A 22961-nucleotide genomic window follows, 5' to 3' on the forward strand; every position below is an offset into this window, starting at 1 on the left:
AAGTATAGACACTTAACATTAAGGTAAAATTCTGGTGTGTTTGTTGAGACACAATCTTACTTTGTGTGGTTCTGGCTAACCTAGAACTCACTGTATATACCAGGCTGACCTTGAACTCATACAGAACTGCTTGCCTCTGCCTTTCGAGCACTGAGACAAAAGGTGTGTGCCCCATACCTAGCTTAGGTAAAATTCTTTTGGCTGTTGCTGTTTTAAAAGATTTATTTATTTACTTTACATATGAGTACACTGTTGTTGTCTTCATACACACCAGAAGAGGGCGTGGGATCCCATTTCAGATGGTTGTGAGCACCATGTAGATGCTCAGAATTGAACTCAGGACCTCTGGAAGAGCAGCCAATGCTCTTAACTGCTGGGCCATCTCTCCAGCCCTTTGGTAAATTTTTTTAAACATTTACAGTCTTTTTCCCAATTTCAGCCAATCTCCAATAATATCGTTTCATTACACTGGGCTTTGACACAGACCCCATGCAGGCTTGTTGTTTGTCTCCGGGTGCTGGGAGTGGATCTGTGGGTCTTGTGTGCACTTGGTGGGCACTCTTCCCAAGAGCTTCAGGACAGTCTCCTTATCAAGTCACCGCCAGCCAGCTTGAGCAGTTTGATTTTGCCTTTGTCTGTTCTTTCTTTCTTTGTTTAGTTTTTTAGTTTCATTTTTACTTTTGCCTTTCTTTGGCCTTCCTTTTCTAGGAGTAATTTGATCTAGTTGGGGGTGCTGTTTGTTTGTTTGTTTTGTCTTCTTTTTTTCAAGTTTCCTAGTGGCAGAATTAATGCAAATGATGTGTGTCCTTGTTCTGTTATTATGTTCATGCTAAGGCCAACTGGAGCCACATTGCTTTAAGATCCTGTTCATCTGGTTTCTTTATCATGAAGTTACTGTTTTCTCTTATAAAATAAAAACAAATAAGTGCAAGTACTGTGTGTGTGTGTGTGTGTGTGTGTGTGTGTGTGTGTGTGTGTACGTGTGTGTACTCATTCCTGGGAGTCGGACTTAGGCCTTACACATATAAGTAACAAACCAGCTCCTAAGTGTAGAATCATCTGTATTCAAATTATATAAAATGTTGAACAACAACCAGGATTTCACAAACCCTGTAGAGCTATTTATATTTCCCTTGAAGGAATATGGCACACATTGCTTGAGAATTCTATAGGCATGCCTTTTTAGAGGGCATGAGACAGGGCTTGTTTGTATTGGCCAGAGGACTGTCACAAACTTCTGCACATTTAAGCAATCCCCCTGCCTTAGTATCTGAGTAAGTAGGGCTACTGACATTTGTCACCATGCCCAAGGAAGGGCATCCTTTTAGTAGTAAAACTTCAATGTCAGCCAGAGCCTTACGTCAATGAACATGCATAAACATGAACATTAAAAGATGAGGAAAAAGATGGGATCTGGGGAGTGTAATGAAATCAGGAAAGCTCGCCAGAAGGAAGAAGGGAAACAATGAGTAAAGGAACCTGTCTAACTGGAAAGTTTATGTTGGAAAGTAGGAAATCCAGGCCAAGAGGGAGACAATCTGGGCAAGACTTTGACAGAGAGTGTAGTGCAAATTTATGTCTGAGACTTCCTGGGTCTGAAGTTCTCAGATGGAGATCCAGTGGATCCGTGCTGGATCCGTGCTTGCAAAGGGCCAGGCTCACAGATGTGCTATGGTCATTGGCAGTCGATGACTGGCATTTTTATGTGTACTAAATATCAAACCAAGTAGTTTACATTTGGTGCGATAGGAAGTGAAGAATGCTTATGTCTGAGGAGGGCAAAAATAATTCATTTGTTCATTCTTTCATTCCACAAATATTGAATTTCTTCTACACACAAACGTTTAACCTTGTATAAAATATGTGTTTTCAAAGGGTGTGGTCGAATAGCTATGAAAGTAGGAGTAACAGGAGCTGGAGAGATGGCTCAGTGGCTAAGAGCACTGACTGCTCTTCCAGAGGATTGGGGTTCAATTTCTGGCATCCACATAGTGGCTAACACCTGTAACTCCAGTTTGATGGAATCTGAGGTGTTCCATGGGCACTAAACATACAAGTGGTGCACAGACATACATGCATATAAAATAATTACTATTTTTTAATGAGAAAGAGAACATTATATCTTTCAAGAGTGAGATGAAAACAGAAAACTGATGGCATAAAGAAAACGAGCTGAGCCGTGGTGACCCCGAGTCACTCTTTGTTCACTTTGGTTTTTGGCATAGAAAACGCATAGGAGAGAACATTCTAGACTGCAGCTGAAAAATCTCCTCTTCAGTTTCTTAATCTCTCTGTGTCTCTGTTTCCTTATTTGTAACATGGGGATATTAATAGCATCCACCTCATAGCCTTGTGAAGCTAAAACAAGACAAAATATGTACAGCATCCATTCCGGGCACGGTAGGAGACCAGTACACAGTAACGTTGTGACTCTGTCTCCTCACCTAAATCTAAGAGGAGGGCATGGTCTGCCCAGGTTGCCAGGGAAACAAAACCTTACCCTTCCTCTCGTTTGGTTCCCACTCACTCATTTGGGAAGTGTTTGCAGCAGCTGATCCTCTTAGGCCTCTATTTTTCACTGGACAGGTTGGGTCATCCCTTGAATTGTTTCTAGGCCCCAAGGAGGAGAGCATGGGATACCAAACTCTCCTTCATTTCCTGCTCTTGCTCTTGTTCTGGTTCATGTTCTTGTTCACTGGAGAAAAAACTTGTTAGCTAAGGCCAAAGCCTCCTTTAGCAACACTATTTAGGGAACTCCTGGCCTCAGTACCATTTAACCCTGAGTTCATAAACGACACAAGGGATTTTTAAAGTTGATGTTAAAATAGGCTAAAGGACAAGAGAATTTCATTTGTCTACAGTCTAAAACCAAGTCCTATTTCTGGCTTGATGTTCTGATATGGTACAAACAACTGTTGACAATGTCAGAACATTTATTCCTCAAGGGACATTATAACGTCTAGGCCATAATGCAGGGGTTAACCCAGCACTTGGAATCTATGGAAGTCACTTAGCTAGTTATGAAAATAAATAAGACAGCCTCACTGTCTAACAGGTCACACATTAAGATAGCAGGAAATCTCAGAAATATGGAGCCAATAAATGGGCTAAAGTGCAGAGATCTCTGATTAAAAGAGAAGCAAGGGAGGAGTGAAGAGAATACGGCTCAGCTGGAATCTTCCCAAAGTATGAAAACTGCTGCAGCTCACCTGGATGTTCTGAGGTGAGTTGGTTAGACAGGCAGTGAGAGGCATGAATTTAGCGGGTCTAACATACCATTTAGGGCTTTGCTTACTCAGAATTGAAGAAAAATGGCTGTGTCATTAGGCTGGAGGAGCTGCCTCCAGAGGCTTTACCCTTGTGGCTGCTGTGTCACAAGTGTATCAGGAGGTGGCAGAGAGGAGAGAGACTATGTCTATACTCAGTGTTCTGACCTGTATACGTCTGAATGGTTAGTAGACTAACACTCCCTGAAAAAAGGTGAGCCTGAGATGGCCACCAGTCCAGTTCTATGCAGACCTGGGTGAGCTTCCAGGGCAGGATTAAACCAGAGACAAGGCAAACCCTGCCTGGGCTCATGGGCCCCAGGTAGGAATGAGCCCCAGATGACCACCAGTCTGGCGCCATGGGACTCAAACAGAGAGCTAGCCTGAGATGACCACCAGTCTGCTGCTTCACATGGGGGGAAGATCATGACCAAGATAACCCCATAATGTATGGGTGGGGCATAGCACTCTTGAGACCACCTCTGAGATTACTCCAGACATTCAAAGACCCATTAAGAGGAGCAAGTAAGTGGTAGAGAAATGAAGAGAAAGAGAAACAGAAGGATGTGGGCAAAAAGAGAGGCAGAACTGGAGTCTTGAGGGTACTGAAGAACAGCCTGATGTGAGTAGCTGGTGATCCCACCAAAGGCCATGGTGGGTCTTAGCCTATGCTGCCATTAGGGACCATGTCCGGATCCTTGGCCCTGCAGCAATGGGGGTCTGTTACCACCAAAGGCCAGGCAGTCATCCCTGGTCTGGGCTGCTGCTCAGGGACATATTAATGCCTGAGGCTGTGCAGATCCAGCCCCACCTCTCATCTGGGCACCACAGGAGAGCTGGCCCTGAAGGCATGAGAGTTGGAGAACTAACTGCCCAGCCAGCTGCAATACTCTGGAGAGCAGCCAGGACATCACCCAGGAAGCACAGTAGAGTTAGCTGTAGGAGTTGCAGGTGAGCCGTTCTGAGGGTAAGAGCATGGGAGAGCTGGCCCTGCCTCTTGTCTCTCATGCAGTGACATGGGGGAGGGAGAGATCCCTCTTCCTCAACCCTTGTTACCTATGTCAGGCAGGAGAGCTGGCCCCAAGGTCATCATGGCAGGATAACAGGCCCAGCACTTTGCCTGCTGCAATACTAGGGAGACCAGGTCCTGCACCTCACCTGGGCAGCACAGTAGAGCTGGCCCTGATGGCATGGGTGCAGGTGAGCCAGCCACAAGGGCATGAGGGTGGGAGAGTTGGCTCTGATTCTTTCTGGCAGTGGCATTGGATGGGCAGCTGGACCAAAGTAGGAGTAGTCCCTGTAGTGTGGATGCTGAAGAGCTGGTAGGCTAACCAGCTCAAATACCTCTTAAGTCCAGATGCAGGGCCTTGAATTGGTCCACCCCAATATCTACCCCATTAATTAACTGCTAAAATACATGAAGCCCTGGTCCTACAGAACCAAAACTACAGGATCTCCATGACACAAAGCAACAACAACAGGATATCCAAGAACAGTCCCAGTGAGGATCCAGTATTGATGGTGTAGCAGAAGCTAGACCAGTGAGCCCTTGCAATGAACATTTGCAAGCGAAGAGGTATGGACAAAAGGGTATTCTATGGGACACACTGTGACATACTACAGCTTCTACAATGGGATTTTGTTTTTCTCTGTCATAGGGGAGAGGTTGCATGGGTGGAGGGCAGGTTTTGGGTGAAGGGGAGATGAGTGGGATTGGGGTTTCTAATGTGAAATTCACAAAGAACTAATAACAAGTTAAAATCATAGGGAAGATTTTCACATAATAGAGGTAAAGCAATTAGTATAGAGATTGAATTAAAATAAGCACTTGTGGCTAATATCACAAAATAGAAATAACCATACTTTAGCTAAAAGAAAAATAAGCATTTTAATTCAAGAGCATTGTTTTACTTTTAAAATCAGCCACCCTGTCTATCCTCATCTCTATGTGTAATAGTCTTTTTCAATCCCGTTTCTCTCAAATTTGTTTTCAACCCAGAGATTAAATTCTCCTGCTTAAAGAGTTATCAGCATTTCTCCTATCTATTGATTTAGACTTTGACTTCTCCTCTCCTCCACGTCCTCAAAGCCAAACACCACATTGCCAATAGATTTCACTGCTATTTTGGTCATGGACAGAGGATTGTACTGGTTTATGGAGATAGCTCTGAATCCCTAATCTGTAACCTCAGAAAAGTCTTTCCCATAGGTCTTTGAAAATGTTTTGTTTCTCAAAGACTATCTGGCCCAACATTTTTATGTTGGGAATTGATTCTGCCAGTTTGACCTACTATAAAGAAAATACTATGGCTTAGAGGACTTAATGTTTTTTTTTTAAATTAGAATATATAGATAATAAATAATAGTCAATTGTTTCTCTTAATTCTAGAAGTCACAAACTAGAAGATGGAGGTGATGGCAGATTCAATGTTTCTTGAGACCCAGTTTTCTCAGTAATTTGATGTGGTGGAGGGGAGGGGGATGCCTCTGGACTCCTTTGTACAGATGTTGTCTTAGCCATGGTGCTAAGACACCACAACCAGGACAACTCTTATGAAAGAAAGGTTTTAATTAGGGGCTTACAGTTTTAAAGGTATGGTACAATACCATCATGATGTGGAGTATGGCGGCTTTAGGACATGTGGTGAAGCAGGAGCTGAGAGCTATATCCTGATCCATGGATGAGGAGGGAGAAATGTACTGGGCCTGGCATGGGCTTTTGAAGCATTCAAGCCCAGCCCTCAGTGGCCACAAACTCCTAATCTTCTAATCCTTCTCAAATAGTTCTACTCCCTGATGACCAAGCATTCAAATCTATAAGCCTAGGTTCTTATTCAAACCACCACAGGTGTTAATTCTATTCATGAAGGCTCTGCTCTTTGATATTTCTCACTTCCCAAAGCCTACAACTCCTATGACCCTCAGAGTATTAAGATTTTACTCCATGTGAATATATTTGTGTGTGTGTGTGTGTGTGTGTGTGTGTGTGTGTGTGTGTGTCTGTTTGTCTGTGTGAGTGTGTGTGGTGTAGCATAAATACTCAGGGAATTGCATGGACCCATCTTTGCTCTCTTGGGTGAATTGTTACATGTTCTGGGTCTGCCTATAGATTTTTTTCCCTGTTCTGTTTTTCTACTTGTCTATTCATATAAGCAACATAAGTTTATCGGGAGCCAGTCTATGTACCAGTCAGTGAAGCTGTACCTTGTTTGGGGGGACAGACTAGAACAGAAATACAGGTCAGCCGTTGATGATGTAATGAAGATTAGTCTTTTGTCTATTCATAAGTGAATGACTCTGTGTTTGCACTTTGATCTTGAGAAGATTAATGGAAGAGAAAGGAAGGAGGGTGAGAGGGAAGGGAGAATGGGAATCAGAAGTGTGAAAAATGTGTATTAAATACACAGTTCCTAAGAAACACTAAATAGGCTCACTCTACTCTCATGATCTATTCTCACATCAGCAGCAGACATGTACTTCAGCTTTCAACTGCAAAGTGGAATATCAGAAAGGATTGTCATGAAAATAACAAGTGTAAACTGCCTGGCTCATGATAAACTCTATTATTCTCTCCCTCCCTCCCTCCCTTCCTCATTCCCTTCCTCCCTCCCTCCCTCTCCCTTTCCCTCTCCATCTCTCCTTTTCCTCTCTCCTCTCCCTCTCTCCTCTCCCTTTCTCTTTCTCTCTCTCTCTCTCTCTCTCTCTCTCTCTCTCTCTCTCTCTCTCTCTCTCTCTCTCACACACACACACACACACACACACACCAGGGTTTCTCTATGTAATCCTGACTGTCCTGAAACTTTCTATATAGACTTAGCTGGACTTGAACTCACAGAAAATCATGTACCTTTGCCTCCCAAGTGCTTGCATTAAACACTTGTACCAACACACCCAGTTAAACTCTTATTCTTAAAATATTTTCTCCTTGACCTTTTTACCTGTTTGGGAAAGATTCTCTTCTCTTAAGGGTCTCCCTGTTTTTCTTTCTTTCTATACATTTGCTTTCACTTGGCGGTGGGTGGTGTTGTCATGGTGCACATACAGAGATGAGAGGACAACTTGTGGGAGTTGGTTTTAAACTCAGGACATCACCCTTGGCAGCCACTGCCTCTCTCTGCTGAGCTGTCTTGCCAGCTCATCTGCCTGGTTTTCCAAAGTGAAATTTTCACAACAGAGTCTGGGTTTACGGTTGGGACTTGGGAATGTTGAGTACAAGGAATGCATCACTATTCTAGAAATTTAGTTAGAAAACACCCACCTCTGCCTGAGTATCCAAGCCCAAAACTTCCTGGGCCTGAGTACTTAATGGCTTTTGCACAGAGTTGAAGAAAGACCATGAAAACCATGACACTTTGGTGCTGAAGTCTGGCATAAGAGGAGAAGGTGAGTGGAGTCTTTCAGACAACTACCCTGACGCAAATGCTTAAGAGTCCTGTGCCAGGGCAAACTTAGTTGCCAGTGCTTTCAAAGGGACAGAGCCAAAGCTTGCAGAATCCAGAAGTATTCTGTCCTTGTTGGCTGTGCAAGGTCGTGTCAGATTTGAGGACTCTGGCTGCTTGCCTGAAGCCTTCTCATTCTATCTAAGTCTGTGCTTCAGGCGATTGGAGGCCACAGACGTGCTAAACCTACTACTAGGCAGAAAGCAACAGGAAATTCCAAGTGTTCCCCCAGAGTCCTCTTTCTGAGCACCCAAAGGAGACAACAACCTGAGTTATCACTTACTCAAAATTCCTGGGAGCAGAATTGTCTTAAATTTGGGAATATTGAATATACCTTTTGAGATATCTTGGGAGTAGGACATAAGTCTAAGCATAGAATTCACTTATTTTTTTTTTATAGAACTATGAGTAGGCAGTTAATTTTATGCATCTTTCTTTTGACTAGAACCTATCAAGAGATCAAACGAGGAATTTGTTGCTTGTTCTACCTTGCTGGTATTCAAAGAGTGTTGGAACATTCAGGGTGGTTGAATCAGCAAACTCAGCCTGTTTTAATTTTCTTGTCTCTGCAGAGAGAGAGATAACTCTAAATTACAGCTTCAACGTCTGTCCAGCTACTTGTAGAGAGAGGGCCTTGTCTGTGATATAATGTGCTGCTTTTGCTGCTGAAGAACATTCTGGAACAATATTAACCTCGTTAGCAAATGTCCAAAGGGCTAATAAACAGCATTTCATTCCCGCTGTTTAAAAGTAATTATAATATCTTTTGGGATATTCAACAGAGTATCTTCATGATCCACTATACTAGTCATGAATCTGAAGGTATTTGTATTAAAAGTTTTACTAAATTAAACAAGAACAGTATAAGTTTCTGAAAAATTTATATTTCTACAAATAATACTATATGTCCTAACATCCTCTCATTCTCTCATTCTCTCATTCTCTCATTCTCTCTCTCTCTCTCTCTCTCTCTCTCTCTCTCTCTCTCTCTCTCAAATACATATACATATATGTATTTACAATATAATACATATGTATTATTGCTATCTTCCAAAAATCATACCTGGCCCCTTAAGCAGCCAATCCAGGTTCCCTGGACAGAATTAGTATTGGGTGGGAGTAATAAACTGGATTTCTCCTATCAGGATAGTACAACCCAAGCACATGTTTTACTCAAGGTGACCGCTGCTATGAATGAACCTTCACTTATTGGGCCACATATGGCTTTTGGCAGATAGCAGTAACTGTGTAAAAGTTTGTGGTGGTGTGAAAGCTGTCCCATTTCCAAGTACACACAGATGGGAAGCAAAGGTACAAGAAAAGGGAATTTCAAAACTGTGTCACTTATGTATGCATTTACCAAACATACATTTGTCAGCAAGCTCAAAGCAATTCACACAAGGTTTAAAAACAAACAAGCAAACAAACAAACAGCTCTTTGTCCTCTTAATAACTGTTCCTGCTCTTTGGTTTATTTGCGGCTGACTCAAAGATATTCCACAATCAGAATTCTGTTGTTCTGAGTGTGCTGCATACACAGCTATGTGTTTGTGCATGCACATGTAGGCGACACAGAGGGTGTCGGGTATCCTTACTCTCAATGAATGATATTTCCTTTTTCCTTCATTTATTTTTTTTGTCATTGTTGAGTGTATTGGTTAGTTTTATGTCAACCTAATGAAAGCTAGAGTCATCAGAGAGGAGGGAGCCACAATTAAGAAAATGCTTCCATATGATCAGGCTATAGACAAGCTTGTAGGACAGTTTTTAAATTAGTGGTTGATAAGGGAAGGGCCAACACATTATGAGTGGTGCCATCCCTGGGATGGTGGTTCTGGGTTTTATAAGAAATAAAGCTGAGCAAGCCCTGGTGACCAAGCAGGTAAGCAGCACTCCTCCATAGCCTCTGTACTAGCTCCTGCCTTCATGTTTCTGTTCTTCCTTTGATAATGAACTGTGATATTGAAGTATAAGTCAAATAATTCTTTCCTCCCCAAGTTGCTTTGGTCATGGCATTTCATCACAGCAATAGTAATCCTAAGACATCAAGGCAGAGTTTTATCTATCCCAGGTTAGCTTTACACATACTCCACAACTCAAACTAGCTTCAAGTCAGGCAATTTGCCCACCTCAGCCTTACATGTGCATGTTTATAGGCATGAGTCATCATGCTTGACTAGTCCTCAACATTTCTTTTTTTCTCATCTTTATTAATTTCAGTATTTCTTATTTACATTTCGATTGTTATTCCCCTTCCCGATTTCCAAACCAACATCCCCCTAACCCTTACGCCTCCCCTTCTATATGGGTGATCCCCTCCCCACCCTCACCCCATTACAGCCCTCCCCCCAACAATCATGTTCACTGGGGGTTCAGTCTTGGCAGGACCAAGGGCTTCCCCTTCCACTGGTCTCTTACTAGGCTATTTATTGCTACCTATGAGTTTGGAGCCCAGGGTCAGTCCATGTATAGTCTTTGGGTAGTGGCTTAGTCCCTGGAAGCTCTGGTTGGTTGATATTGTTGTTCATATGGGGGTCTCAAGCCCCTTCAAGCTCTTTCAGTCCTTTTTCTGATTCCTTCAACGGGGGTCCCGTTCTGAATTCAGTGGTTTAATGATGGCATTTGCCTATGTATTTGCTGTATCCTGGCTGTGTCTTTCAGGAGAGATCTACATCCAGTTCCTGTGAGCCTGCACTTCTTTGCTTCATCCATCTTATCTAGTTTAATGGCTGTATATGTATGGGCCACATGTGGGACAGGCTCTGAATGGGTGTTCCTTCTGCCTCTGTTCTAAACTTTGCCTCCCTATTCCCTCACAAGGGTATTCTTGTTCCCCTTTAAAAGAAGGAGTGAAGAATTCGCATTTTGGTCATCCTTCTTGAGTTTCACTTGTTCTGTGCATCTAGGGTAATTTGAGCATTTGGGCTAATATCCACTTAACAATGAGTGCGTACCATGGGTGTTTTTCTGTGATTGGGTTACCTCACTCAGGATGATATTTTCCAGTTCCATCCATTTGCCTATGAATTTCATGAAGTCATTGTTTTTGATAGCTGAGTAATATTCCATTGTGTAGATGTACCACATTTTCTGTATCCATTCCTTTGTTGAAGGGCATCTGGGTTCTTTCCAGCTTCTGGCTATTATAAATAAGGCTGCTATGAACATAGTGGAGCATATGTCTTTGTTATATGTTGGGGCATCTTTTGGGTATGTGCCCAAGAGAAGTATAGCTGGGTCCTCAGGTAGTGCAATGTCCAATATTCTGAGGAACCTCCAGACTGATTTCCAGAGTGCTCGTACCAGTTTGCACTCCCACCAACAATGGAGGAGTGTTCCTCTTTCTCCACACCCTCGCCAGCATCTGCTGTCATCTGAGTTTTTGATCTTAGCCATTCTCACTGGTGTGAGGTGAAATCTCAGGGTTGTTTTGATTTGCATTTCCCTTATGACTAAAGATGTTGAACATTTCTTTAGGTGTTTCTCAGCCATTCGGTATCCCTCAGCTGTGAATTCTTTGTTTAGCTCTGAACCCCATCTTTTAATAGGGTTATTTGTCTCCCTGCGGTCTAACTTCTTGAGTTCTTTGTATATTTTGGATATAAGCCCTCTATCAGTTGTAGAATTGGTAAAAATCTTTTCCCAATCTGTTGGTTGCCATTTTGTCCTAACAACAGTGTCCTTTGCCTTACAGAAGCTTTTTTCTGAGATCCCATTTGTCGATTCTTGATCTTAGAGCATAAGCAATTGGTGTTTTGTTCAGGAAATTTTCTCCAGTGTTCATGTGTTTGAGATGCTTCCCCACTTTTTCTTCTATTAGTTTGAGTGTATCTGTTTTGATGTGGAGGTCCTTGATCCACTTGGACTTAAGCTTTGTACAGGGTGATAAGGATGGATCGATCTGCATTCTTCTACATGCCAACCTCCAGTTGAACCAGCACCATTTGCTGAAAATGCTATCTTTTTTCCATTGGATGATTTTGGCTCCTTTGTCAAAAATCAAGTGCCCATAGGTGTGTGGGTTCATTTCTGGGTCTTCAATTCTATTCCACTGGTCTATCTGTCTGTCTCTGTACCAATACCATGCAGTTTTTATCACTATTGCTCTGTAATACTGCTTGAGTTCAGGGATAGTGATTCCCCCGGAAGTCCTTTTATTGTTGAGGATAGTTTTAGCTATCCTGGGTTTTTTGTTATTTCAGATGAATTTGCAAATTGTTCTGTCTAACTCTCTGAAGAATTGGATTGGTATTTTGATGGGGATTGCATTGAATCTGTAGATCACTTTTGGTAAAATGGCCATTTTTAGTATATTAATCCTGCCAATTCATTAGCATGGGAGGTCTTTCCATCTTCTGAGGTCTTCTTCAATTTCTTTCTTCAGAGGCTTGAAGTTCTTATCATACAGATCTTTCACTTGCTTGGTTAACGTCACACTGAGGTATTTTATATTATTTGGGACTATTATGAAGGGTGTTGTTTCCCTAATTTCTTTCTTGGCTTGTTTCTCTTTTGTGTAGAGGAAGGCTACTGATTTATTTGAGTTAATTTTATACCCAGCCATTTTGCTGAAGGTATTTATCAGGTTTAGTAGTTCTCTGGTGGAATTTTTGGGATCAATTAAATATACTATCATATCATCTGCAAATAGTGATATTTTGACTTCTTCTTTTCCAATCTGTATCCCTTTGATCTCCTTTTGTTGTCTGATTGCTGTGGCTAGAACTTCAAGAAGTATATTGAATAAGTAGGGACAAAGTGGCCAGCCTTGTCTAGTCCCTGATTTCAGTGGGATTCTTCAAGTTTCTCTCCATTTAGTTTAAAGTTAGCTACTGCTTTACTGTATATGGCTTTTACTATGTTTATGTATGGACCTTGAATTCCTATTCTTTCCAGGACTTTTATCATGAAGGGGTGTTGAGTTTTGTCAAATGCTTTCTCGACATCTAATGAAATGATCATGTGGTTTTTATCTTTCAGTTTGTTTATGTAGTGGATTATGTTGATGTTTTTCCATATATTAAACCATCCCTGCATGCCTGGGATGAAGCCTACTTCATCATGGTGGATGATTGTTTTGATGTGCTCTCGGATTCAGTTTGCCAGAATTTTATTGAGTATTTTTGCATTGATATTCATAAGGGAGATTGGTCTGAAGTTCTCTTTCTTTGTTGGGTCTTTGTGTGGTTTAGGTATAAGAGCAATTGTGGCTTCATAGAAGGAATTCGGTAGTTCTGTTTCTATTTTGTGGAATAGTTTGGATAGTATTGGTACGAGGTCTTCTATGAAGGTCTGATAGAATTCTGCACTGAACCTATCTGGACCTGGGCTCTTTTGGTTGGGAGACCTTTAATGACTGCTTCTATTTCTTTAGGAGTTATGGAGTTGTTTAAATGGTTTATCCATTCCTGATTTAACTTCAATAACTGGTATCTGTCCAGGAAATTGTCCATTTCCTCCAGATTTTCAAGTTTTTTTGAATATAGGCTTTTGTAGTAGGATCTGATGATTTTTTGAATTTCCTCTGATTCTGTAGTTATGTCTCCCTTTTCATTTCTGATTTTGTTAATTTGGACACACTCTCTGTGTCCTCTCGTTAGTCTGGCTAAGGGTTTATCTATCTTGTTGATTTTCTCAAAGAACCAACTTTTGTTGGGGTGTTGATTCTTTGTATGGTCCTTTTTTTCTCTACCTGGTTGATTTTAGCTCTGAGTTTGATTATTTCCTGCCTTCTACTCCTCCTGGGTGTATTTGCTTCTTTTTGTTCTAGAGCTTTTAGGTGTGCTGTCAAGCTGGTGACATATGCTCTCTCCTGTTTCTTTCTGCAGGCACTCAAAGCTATGAGTTTTCCTCTTAGCACAGCTTTCATTGTGTCCCATAAGTTTGGGTATGTTGTAACTCCATTTTCATTAAATTCTAAGAAGTCTTTAATTTCTTTCTTTATTTCTTCCTTGACCAGGTTATCATTGAGTAGAGCATTGTTCAATTTCCACGTATATGTGGGCATTCTTCCCTTATTGTTATTGAAGACCAGCTTTAGCCCGTGGTGATCTGATAGGATGCCTGGGATTATTTCTATCTTCTTGTATCTCTTGAAGCCTGTTTTATGACCAATTTTATGGTCAATTTTGGAGAAAGTACCATGAGGTGGTGAGAAGATGGTATATTCCTTTGCTTTAGGATAGAGTGTTCTATAAATATCTGTTAAGTCCATTTGGCTCATGACTTCTCTTAGTCTGTCTATGTCTAAGATCTAGATCTTGCTTTTCTGGTGTGTTTGGATATTCAGTGTTTGCTTTGGTGGGAGAATTGGGCTCTGATGATACCATGTAGTCTTGGTTCCTGTTGCTTGGTTTCCTGCGCTTGCTTCTTGCCATCAGGTTGTCTCTGGTGTTACCTTTTTCTGCTATTTCTGACAGTGGCTAGACCATCCTATAGGCCTGTGTGTCAGGAGTGCTGTAGACTTGTTTTCCTGTTCTCTTTCAGCCAGTTATGGGAACAGAGTGTTTTGCTTTCAGGCGTGTAGTCTTTCCTGTCTACTGGTCTTCAGCTGTTCCTGTGGGCCTGTGTCCTGAGTCCACCAGGCAGGTCACTTGGAGCAGAAAAGTTGGTCTTACCTGTGGTCCCACAGCTGAAGTTGCTCCTGGGGGACTGCCTTTGAGCTCTCCATGAGGGCGGCAACCACGAGGGCCTATAAAGCCTTTTCTGGGGGCCCCGTGCACTGGGGTGCCAGATGGCATTAGGTGTTTTCCTCTGGAGTCAGAAATATGGGCAGAGTGTAGTCTCTTCTGGCTTCCCAGGCATGTTTGCCCCTCTGACAGTTTAGCTCTCCCTCCCACAGGATTTGGGTGCAGGGAGCTTTTGTCGGGGTCTCTTCAGGTCCGGGCGGTGTCTGGACCGAAGGGACCTGTCACTTGAGTGCCAGGTGTGTTCTTTTGTGAGTGGGTGTTGCTGTCATAATAAAAAAATGATGTCTTCTATCCTACACTTGATCTGGCATTGTAGTGCCCCAAGGTACCTGGTAGATAATCTTCATCTCAGTCAGCAAAGCATCTTACCCACTTTGCTCTATCCCACATCACATTGCTGACGGCTACTCTCTGAGCCTGGCAACAATCTCTCTACCCATCTAGTTCCCAAGGCTGGTTCCCACCATGCCAGACATACACATCCCAATTCTGTGGATGCCCAGTGTCTCCAGCCACCACATAATCACTTAAATTAAATCACCACATGAAAGAACACACAACACAATAACCTCTGATCCAATTGATAATATACAACTGTCCACCTAGACAAACAAAGCCCTGTACACATCCATCCCTTAAGAATATTCATAACAACTCGTAAAGGTGCAGAGAGGAATTTTAACATCAGCCTCCATGTTCTCTAGGCTGTTTCTCCCTCTTACTCCAGTCTCCTCCTCCTCTCTAAAACTTTTTTTCTGCCCATACTTCCTTCTCGTCCAATGACAGGCCTCATTCTATCTTGTACCTTCCTACACTTGCATAATGACATCATACTACAAGTGGGTTACCTCATTCAGGATGATATTTTCAAGTTCCATCCATTTGCCTAAGAATTCCATGAAGTCATTGTTTTTAATAGATTGTTTTTGGCAAGATGTTCATTTTTACTGTATTAATCCTGCCAATCCATGAGCATGGGAGATCTTGCCATCTTCTGAGTTCTTTTTCAATTTCTTTCTTCAGAGACTTGAAGTTCTTGTCATATGGATATTTCACTTACTTGGTTAGAGTCACACCAAGATATTTCATATTACTTGTGTACTTCCCCTATTTTTTTCTTAACCCATTTATTCTTTGTGTAGAGGAAAGCTACTAATTTGGTTGAGTTAATTTTGTATCCAGCCATTTTGCTGAAGGTTTTATCAGCCACAGGAGTTCTCTGCTGGAATTTTTTGGTTCACTTATGTACATTATCATATTCTCAAATATTGATGACTTCTTCCTTTCTAATTTATATCTCTTTGATCTCCTTTTGTTGCCTAATTGCTCTGGCTAGAACTTCAAGTACTCTATTGAATAGATTGCGGGAGAGTGGGCAGTCTTGTCTTGTCCCTTGTTAGAGGGATGGCATCAAGTTTCTCTCCCTTTAGTTTGATGTTGGTTATTGGCTTGCTGTATATTGACTTTTATTATAATTAGGTATGGCCATTGAATTCCTGTTCTTTACAATACTTTTAACATGAATGAGTGTTGTATATTATTAAAGATTTTTTTTTTAGCATCCAATGAGATGATCATGTGTTTTTTTCCTTTGAGTTTGTTTGTATAGTGGATTACATTGATGGATTTCAGTATATTAAACCAATTCCTGAATCCCTTGGATGTAGCCTATTTGATCATGGTGAATGATCATTTTGTTGTGTTCTTGGATTTGGTTTGAGAGAATTTTATTGAGTATTTTTGCACTGATATTCACGAAGTAAATTGGTCTGAAGTTCTCTTTCTTTGTTGTGTCTTTGTATGGTTTAGGTATCAGTGTAATGGTGGCTTCATAGAATGTGTTGAGTAGTGTTCTTTCTGTTTCTATTTTATGAAATAGTTTGAGAAGTATTGGTATTAGATCACTTCATATTCATCAAAGGAAATATCCAAGATGAACTCTTAATCCTAAATATCTATGCTCCAAATACAAGGGCACCTATATTCATAAAAGAAACCTTACTAAGCTCAAAGCACACATTGTACCTCAAACAATAATAGTGCGAGATTTCAACACTCCACTCTCAACAACAGACAGACAATAGACAAAGAAAATAAACAGAGACACAGAGAAACTAACAGAAGTTATGAAACAAATGGATTTAACAGAAATTTACAGACCATTCTATCTTAAAACAAAAGGATATACCTTCTTCTCACCACCTCATGGTACCTTCTCTAAAATTGACCATATAATTGGTCAAAAAACAGGCTTCAAGAGATACAAGAAGATAGAAATAATCCCAGGCATCCTATCAGATCACCACGGATTAAGTCTGGTCCTCATTAAAACAAAAAGGAGAGAATGCCCACATATACATGGAAATTGAACAATGCTCTACTCAATGATAACCTGGTCAAGGAAGAAATAAAGAATGAAATTAGACACTTCTTAACATTTAATGAAAATGAAGATACAACATACCCAAACTTATGGGACACAATGAAAGCTGTGCTAAGAGGAAAACTCATAGCTCTGAGTGCCTGCCAAAAGAAACAGGAGAGAGTATACATCAGCAGCTTGACATCACACCTAAAAGTTGTTAGAACAAAAAGAAACATATACACCGAAGAGGAGTAGAGGGCAGGAAAAAAATCAAACTCAGGGCCGAAATCAACCAAGTAGAAACAAAAAGGACTATACAAAGAATCAACAAACTAGAAGCTTGTTCTTTGAGAAACTTAACAAGATAGATAAACCCTTAGCCAGACTAACCAGAGGGCACAGAGAGTGTATCCAAATTAACAAAATCAGAAATGAAAAGGGAGAACAACAGAATCTGAGGAAATTAAAAAAATCATCAGATCCTACTAAAAAAAAGGCTGTATTCGACAAAACTGGAAAATCTGGAGGAAATGGACAATTTTCTAGACAAATACCTGGTACCAAAATTAAATCAGGAACAGATTAAACCATCTAATCAACCCCATAGCTCCTAAAGAAATAGAAGCAGACATTAAAAGTCTCCCAACCAAAAAGAGCCCAGGTCCAGATGGGTTCAGTGCAGAATTCTATCAGACCTTCATAACAGACCTCATACCAACAGTGTCCAAACTATTCCACAAAATAGAAACAGAGGGAGCACTACCCAATTCCTTCTATGAAGCCACAATTACTCTTATACCTAAACCACACAAAGACCGAACAAAGAAAGAGAACTTCAAACCAACTTCCCTTATGAATATCGAAGCAAAATACTCAATAAAATTCTGGCAAACTGAATCCAAGAGCACATCAAAACAATCATCAACCATGATCAAATAGGCTTCATCCCAGACATGCAGGGATGGTTTAATATACAGAAAACCAACGTAATCCACTATATAAACAAACTGAAAGATAAAACCCACATGATCATTTCATTAGATGCTGAGAAAGCATAGGAATTGAAGGATGGTTTAATATACAGAAAACCAACATAATCCACTATATAAACAAACTGAAAGATAAAACCCACATGATCATTTCATTAGATGCTGAGAAAGCATAGGAATTGAAGGCCCATACCTAAACATAGTAAAAGCAATATACAGCAAGTCGGTAACTAATATCAAACTAAATGGAGAGAAACTTGAAGCAATCCCACTAAAATCAGGGACAAGACAAGGCTGCCTACTCTCTCCCTATTTATTCAATATACTTCTTGAAGGCCTAGCCAGAGCAATCAGACAAAGAAAGGAGGCCGAAGGGATGCAAATGGGAAAGAAAGATGTCAAAATATCACTACTTGCAAATGATATGTCACTTAAGTGACCCCAAAAGTTCCACCAAAGAACTACTAAACCTGATAAACAACTTCAGCAAAGTGTCTGGGTATAAAATTAACCCAAGCCTTCCTCTACTCAAAGGATAAACAGGCTGAGAAAGAAATTAGGGACATGACACCCTTCACAATAGTACCAAATAATATAAATTAACTCGGTGTGACTTTATCCAAGTAAGTGAAAGATCTGTATGACAAGAACTTCATGTCTTTGAAGAATGAATTGAAGAAGACCTTAGAAGATGGAAAGATCTCCCATGCTCATGGATTGGCAGCATTAATATAGCAAAAATGGACATTTTGCCAAAAGCAATCTCCAGATTCAATGCAATCTCCACCAAAATTCCAACTCAATTCTTCATACAGATAGAAAGAACAATTTGCAAATTCATTTGGAATAACAAAAAACCCAGGATAGCAGAAACTATACTCAACAATTAAAGAACTTCTGGGGGAATCACCATCCCTGACCTCAAGCAATTTTACAGAGCAATAGTGATATAAACTATATGGAATTGGTACAGAGTCAGACAGATAGACCAGTGGAATAGAATTGAAGACCCAGAAATGAACCCACATACTTATGGTCACTTGATTTTTGATAAAGGAGCCAAAACCATCCAATGGAAAAAAGATAGCATTTTCAGGAAATGGTGCTGGTTCACCTGGAGGTCAGCATGTAGAAGAATGCAGATCGATCCATGCTTATCACCCTGTACAAAGCTTAAGTCCGAGTGGATCAAGGACCTCCACATCAAAACAGATACACTCAAACCAATAGAAGAAAAAGTGGGGGCAGAATCTCGAACACATGGGCACTGGGGAAAATTTCCTGAACAAAACACCAATGGCTTATGCTCTAAGATCAAGAATCAACAAATGGGATCTCATAAAACTGCAAAACTTCTGTAAGGCAAAGGACACTGTTGTTAGGACAAAACAACAACCAACAGATTGGGAAAAGAATTTTACCAATTCTACAACTGATAGAGAGCTTATATTCAAAATATACCAAGAACTCACAAAGTTAGACTTCAGGGAGATAAATGACCCTATTACAAATGGGGTTCAGAGCTAAACAAAGAATTCACAGCTGAGGAATGCTGAATGGCTGAGAAGCACCTAAAGAAATGTTCAACATCTTTAGTCATAAGGGAAATGCAAATACATAAAATGTGGTACATCTACACAATGGAATACTACTCTGCTATCAAAAATAATGACTTCATGAAATTCGTAGGCAAATGGATTTAACTGGAAAATATTATCCTGAGTGAGGTAACCCAAAAAAAAATACACATGGTATGGACTCATTGATAAGTGGATATTAGCCCAAAACCTCGAATTACCCAAGATTCAATCCACAGACCACATGAAGCACAAGAAGAAGGATGACCAAAATGCAGATGCTTCCCTCCTTAAAATGGGGAAGAAAAATATCCATAGGAGGGGGTATGGAGGCAAAGTTTAGAGCCGAGACTGAAGGAACAGCCATTCAGGGCCTGCCCCACATGTGGCCAATATATATACAGCCACCAAAACTAGATAAGATTGATGAAGCTAAGAAGTGCATGATGGTGCAGAGCGGAAGAGACCACCAACACTGCCCACCCCTGCCCACATCCCTGGCCCAAGAGGAAACTGTATACGGCCTCTGGGTTCCCGTAGAGGAGGGCCCAGGAGCCGCAGGTCCGCTGCTGTCTGAGACACCGCCGGAACCTGAAGGGACCGACCAGATAAACAGTTCTCTGCACCCAAATCCCGTGGGAGGGAGAGCTAAACCTTCAGAGAGGCAGACACGCCTGGGAAACCAGAAGAGACTGCACTCTGCACACATTACTGATTCCAGAGGGAAACACCAAACGCCATCTGGAACCTTGGTGCACGGAAGCTCCTGGAAAGGGCGGCGCAGATCTTCCTGGTTGCTGCCACCACGGAGAGCTCATAAGGAACACCCCACAAGCAAACTTGAGCCTCGGTACCACAGGTAAGACCACCTTTTCTGCTGCAAGCGACCTGCCTAGTGAACTCAAGACACAGGCCCACAGGAACAGCTGAAGACCTGTAGATAGGAAAAACTACACGCCCAAAAGCAGAACACTCCGTCCCCATAACTGGCTGAAAGAAAACAGGAAAACAGGTCTACAGCACTCCTGAAACACAGGCTTATAGGACAGTCTAGCCACTGTCAGAAATAGCAGAACAAAGTAACACTAGAGATAATCTGATGGCGAGAGGCAAGCGCAGGAACCCAAGCAACAGAAACCAAGACTACATGGCATCATCGGAGCCCAATTCTCCCACCAAAGCAAACACACCAGAAAAGCAAGATCTAGTTTCAAAATCATATTTGATCATGATGCTGGAGGACTTCAAGAAAGACGTGAAGAACTCCCTTAGAGAACAAGTAAAAGCCTACAGAGAGGAATCGCAAAATTCCCTAAAAGAATTCCAGGAAAACATAAATAAACAAGTAGAAGCCCATAGAGAGGAGTCACAAAAATCCGTGAAAGAATTCCAGGAAAACACAATCAAACAGTTGAAGGAATTAAAAATGGAAATAGAAGCAATCAAGAAAGAACACATGGAAACAACCCTGGATATAGAAAACCAAAAGAAGAGACAAGGAGCTGTAGATACGAGCTTCACCAACAGAATACAAGAGATGGAAGAGAGAATCTCAGGAGCAGAAGATTCCATAGAAATCATCGACTCAACTGTCAAAGATAATGTAAAGTGGAAAACATACAGGAAATCCAGGACTCAATGAGAAGATCAAACCTAAGGATAATAGGTATAGAAGAGAGTGAAGACTCCCAGCTCAAAGGACCAGTAAATATCTTCAACAAAATCATAGAAGAAAACTTCCCTAACCTAAAGAAAGAGATACCCATAAGCATACAAGAAGCCTACAGAACTCCAAATAGATTGGACCAGAAAAGAAACTCCTCCCGTCACATAATAGTCAAAACACCAAATGCACAAAATAAAGAAAGAATATTAAAAGCAGTAAGGGAAAAAGGTCAAGTAACATATAAAGGCAGACCTATCAGAATCACACCAGACTTCTGTCTAGAAACTATGAAGGCCAGAAGATCCTGGACAGATGTCATAGAGACCCTAAGAGAACACAAATGCCAGCCCAGGTTACTGTATCCTGCAAAACTCTCAATTAACATAGATGGAGAAACCAAGATATTCCATGACAAAACCAAATTTCCACAATATCTTTCTACAAATCCAGCACTACAAAGGATAATAAAGGGTAAAGCCCAACATAAGGAGGCAAGCTATACCCTAGAAGAAGCAAGAAACTAATCGTCTTGGCAACAAAACAAAGAGAATGAGAACACACAAACATAACCTCACATCCAAATATGAATATAACAGGAAGCAATAATCACTATTCCTTAATATCTCTCAACATCAATGGCCTCAACTCCCCAATAAAAAGACATAGATTAACAAACTGGATACGCAATGAGGACCCTGCATTCTGCTGCCTACAGGAAACACACCTCAGAGACAAAGACAAACACTATCTCAGAGTGAGAGGCTGGAAAACAACTTTCCAAGCAAATGGTCGGAAGAAGCAAGCTGGAGTAGCCATTCTAATATCAAATAAAATCAATTTTCAACTAAAAGTCATCAAAAAAGATAAGGAAGGACACTTCATATTCATCAAAGGAAAAATCCACCAAGATGAACTCTCAATCCTAAATATCTATGCCCCAAATACAAGGGCACCTACATACGTAAAAGAAACCTTACTAAAGCTCAAAACACACATTGCACCTCACACAATAATAGTAGGAGATTTCAACACCCCACTCTCATCAATGGACAGATCATGGAAACAGAAATTAAACAGAGACGTAGACAGACTAATAGAAGTCATGAGCCAAATGGACTTAACAGATATTTATAGAACATTCTATCCTAAAGCAAAAGGATATACCTTCTTCTCAGCTCCTCATGGTACTTTCTCCAAAATTGACCATATAATTGGTCAAAAAACGGGCCTCAACAGGTACAGAAAGATAGAAATAATCCCATGCGTGCTATCAGACCACCACGGCCTAAAGCTGGTCTTCAATAACAATAAGGGAAGAATGCCAACATATACGTGGAAATTGAACAATGCTCTACTCAATGATAACCTGGTCAAGGAAGAAATAAAGAAATTAAAGACTTTTTAGAATTTAATGAGAATGAAGGTACAACATACCCAAACTTATGGGACACAATGAAAGCTGTGCTAAGAGGAAAACTCATAGCGCTGAGAGCCTGCAGAAAGAAACAGGAAAGAGCATATGTCACCAGCTTGACAACACACCTAAAAGCTCTAGAACAAAAAGAAGCAAATACACCCAGGAGGAGTAGAAGGCAGGAAATAATCAAACTCAGAGCTGAAATCAACCAGGTAGAAACAAAAAGGACCATACAAAGAATCAACAGAACCAAAAGTTGGTTCTTTGAGAAAATCAACAAGATAGATAAACCCTTAGCCAGACTAACGAGAGGACACAGAGAGTGTGTCCAAATTAACAAAATCAGAAATGAAAAGGGAGACATAACTACAGATTCAGAGGAAATTCAAAAAATCATCAGATCTTACTATAAAAGCCTATATTCAACAAAACTTGAAAATCTGCAGGAAATGGACGATTTCCTAGACAGATACTAGGGGTTCCTTCAGCTTCTGTTCTAAACTTTGGCTCCCTATTCCCTCACAAGGGTATTCTAGTTCCCTTTTTAAAGAAG

The 22961-nt window shown here is 40.9% G+C and overlaps 1 long non-coding RNA gene and 1 other non-coding gene across 2 annotated transcripts in view; both read left to right on the forward strand.

Annotated features, from left to right (window-relative positions):
* LOC134480586 (uncharacterized) overlaps positions 1–22961 on the forward strand; it is a 50599-nt gene that overhangs the window by 5922 nt on the left and 21716 nt on the right. The window lies entirely within an intron of this gene.
* Positions 3337–3468, forward strand: LOC120094910 (small nucleolar RNA SNORA17). The gene has a single exon (XR_005489600.1). It is a non-coding gene; the product is annotated as a small nucleolar RNA SNORA17 (small nucleolar RNA).

The sequence above is a fragment of the Rattus norvegicus genome, chromosome 9, assembly GCF_036323735.1.
Source record: "Rattus norvegicus strain BN/NHsdMcwi chromosome 9, GRCr8, whole genome shotgun sequence".
Lineage (NCBI taxonomy): Eukaryota > Metazoa > Chordata > Mammalia > Rodentia > Muridae > Rattus > Rattus norvegicus.